Source organism: Pistacia vera, unplaced genomic scaffold, assembly GCF_008641045.1.
Source record: "Pistacia vera cultivar Batoury unplaced genomic scaffold, PisVer_v2 Contig104, whole genome shotgun sequence".
In the NCBI taxonomy this organism is placed as follows: Eukaryota; Viridiplantae; Streptophyta; class Magnoliopsida; order Sapindales; family Anacardiaceae; genus Pistacia; species Pistacia vera.
This window is the reverse complement of record NW_022195071.1, coordinates 1727500-1730779: the sequence shown is the minus strand read 5'-3', so window position 1 is coordinate 1730779 and position 3280 is coordinate 1727500. Positions and strand designations below refer to the sequence as shown.

Here is a 3280-nt window from a genome sequence, read left to right as displayed (position 1 = left end):
TTGCAGTTTCTGCTACTGCAAACTTGGTGCAGTTTTGAAGGTGTTTTGCAGTTCGTACTGCTGTTAAGATTGAAGTTCAGTGCAATTTTTTTTCTGCAGATTTGAAGTTTCAGTCTTTGAAAGTTTCTTTTGGTAAGAAAAATGCAGCCCCTGCAGAATTGAAGTTTCCAGTTTTGAACTTCTTTAAGTAAGAAAATGCAGCCCAGTCATTGATGTTGTGGTGAGAAATGCGAGAGAAAATGCGTCAGCCATTTGGTTCAATATAGTTAGCTCTTCAGTTCAAACAATGGGTGAATTCCAGTTTGAGGGGCAATGTTGGAAAAATTCGGCACAATGCAGAAAGTGCAATGTAAATAGCTTAGGCAGTCACGTTTGAGAGGCAATGTTGGACAAATGCGCTGCCGTTTTAACTCAAATAAAAAGAGTCAAAACACTGTCGTTTAGAGGTAAAAGTTCACGAAAATCTGTATATGTAAAACAGTAGCTACTTTTACTTTGTTAACGAAAATGCAGTGAAAAAAGCGTTTCTTTCTCTGCTCCTACTCTTTCTCTCTGTTTCATTTTTTCTGTCAATTTTCTGCTTTCAATTGCAAAGTTACAATTTAACAAAGCTGCCACTTAGTTAGTATCAATACACTTTGGTTTCAATTCAATTTTTTTTTTTTTTTTTTTTGTTCAATAAAATCAATGAACTTCTGTCTATGTTTATCAACTATATTTCTTGGATTTTGATATTTACTGGACAAAAATTTGTCAATTTTTTTCTTTAATTCGATTGTGTAGGAGACTAGGGTGTGTGTAAAGAAGAGAAAACATCATCCACGTAAAGTTTGTAACGAAGAAATATTTCTTTAATTCAGATGTTGTAGGGAGACTAGGGTGTGTAATAGAAGAGAAAGAAGCGACATCACATAAAGTTCTACGAAGAAACAAGTTTTTACAAAATGAAATAACTAAAAAGCAAAGGCGAGCCAGCACACCTGAATTTTTTTATTAAAAAAATCCACAAGGTTTTATAAATTTGTAATTACACCCTAATTAATTACAATTTCTAAACAATAATCCAATCGTCAAAACTCAAAAACAAGATAAATGAAATACTAGATTTAAATAAATAAGGCCCATGTTATACAAATTTAATTGACCGGATTATATATATATATTAAATTATATTTTCTCCTAAACTTGATTTTATGTAAAAATCTTAGTTTTTTGGTTTTAATATAGGAAAAATATATTATTACCATAAAATCCTATTCTAATTGATTTGGGATTTAATTTAGTTTACTTTTTACAAAATTAGTAGTTTTATGGTTTCGTTATGTTGAAATGCTTTCTTTTATTTAATGCATAACAATACTGACAATCTTCACTTTAAAACATCAAATTGTGTGAGAATAATTGTTATTTTATTGAAAAAAATTAATTAAAAATCCAATATTTATTATTTATGTTTAATACTTCAAATTAAATCAACTAAAGCTTCTTGCTCTACACGAGGCACCAGGAAGGACAAAGACACCCTATAAAATTTTTGAATGATTCTTAGTACTTTATTTTAACCACAGACACTTCTTAACATAGAATCATACTTTATATGTTCAAATTTCAAGCTCCAGGAAAAAGAGAATTAATGCATCTCATAAATTATTTTTGATACTTTATTTGATAAAGAATATGATTTACAATTTAAAAATCTAATTTTTTAGACATATTTTTGCATACTTATTGTGAATAACCATATAAAAAAAGAAAAAAGAAAAGAAAGCAAAGTAAATCAATAAGAGGATCCCCTAAGCGACGTTAACACTATGGAGGACCAATGTCTCAATAGTAAGCCCAGGACCAAACCCGAAAAGCACTCCCCATTCCAAACCATCTCCTGTGGTCTTCAACCCGTCTTCAGTTGACTTCTTCCTTACTTCATCCAAAACAAACAATACGTTACGCTTGACATATTACCATACTCAGCAAGCACGTGCCGGTCGCACATAACTTTTCAGGTTTAAGACCCAACTTGGCCTCCACTTGGTCCAAAATCGCAGGCCCACCAGGATGTGCACCAAAAGATTGAGTTCCAATCTGTGATACCTAAAGGGTGGAATACCTCCATCAATCGCTTCTCAATATGGTTGAAATAAGGTCAGGAACCTTCCAATATGATAGTAAGTCCGTGCTCGCGAATAATCCACAAATAGCCCCAGGGCTATTAGGCACCAATGTTGGGGCTGTAGAGACAGTTCAAATATGGGCTTTTCAACACCAAGAATCGGATCTGCACCAACTATGAGAGCTGCAGAGCCATCCGCAAATAAAGAATGGGCACAAGAACATGACATCGGTTTCAGTGGGCAATGGAAGCCAACGAGAGTTATTTCGGTGCATACATGAGGACACGAGCACCTTATTGTTCTCAGCATGGTCTTTAGCAATACGAAGTATGGTGCCACCTCCATTACAACCTTGTTGGTACAACATGACTCGGTTAATAGATAGATCAAGGCCTAAGAGCTGGACAATTTGGTAGTCGTACCCAGGCATGAATGGTCCCATAGTGCTACAACAAATAAGTGAGTGATTTTTGACTTGGGTTGGCCCCATTCCTCGATGGCTTGGTGCAGCTTCTTGCCTAGCTTTGGTATCAATGTGCTGCCATATCTTGCCTAGTATCTAATGAAGGCGCTTGTATGACTTAATGTTCGGATTTTCTTTCATAACTTCTTCAGTTGTGTAAGGTGTGTCGCTTTTTATCAGGTTTTATCATGAAATCATTAAATATGAATAGGTTATTTTCAATTTAAAATTGTTCAATATCTCGAACATAATTAACACTTAGAAAATATAAAAAGCAACGTAAACTAAAAAAACGAAAAATTAGCTGAAATAGTATTCTTACACATGCGCTGCATTTTGTGTTTGACCTCGGTCATGTGCTCGGTATTTGTATGCGAAAGGAAGTGTCTGGATATGAGCTTTGATCATAGACATTGGAGGATTTGTTGTTCCAATTGCCATGATTGTGGCAGTGCCTTCAGACGTTGCATGCGAACTTCTCCACAGTAACCATTTTAGCCAATGATATATTGCAACTTTAAGTCTTTAAGTTCTTTGAGTCTTCACTATGTGTTTATGATCGAGGATTCATATATTTATACACATGATTAACTATTAAAAATATTATTCATTTATCGTCATGGTTTTAATAATGATTTTCAAAAATATCAGGACCATGTACCCCATTAGAAAATATAAGGGAATGCTAGCGGATAATATATATGTA

General features: G+C 34.0%; 1 pseudogene; it reads right to left on the bottom strand.

Annotated features, from left to right (window-relative positions):
* Nucleotides 1-1793: 1793 nt before the first annotated feature.
* LOC116126278 lies at nucleotides 1794-3067 on the bottom strand (annotated as a pseudogene).
* Between the last annotated feature and the right edge of the window lie 213 nt (nucleotides 3068-3280).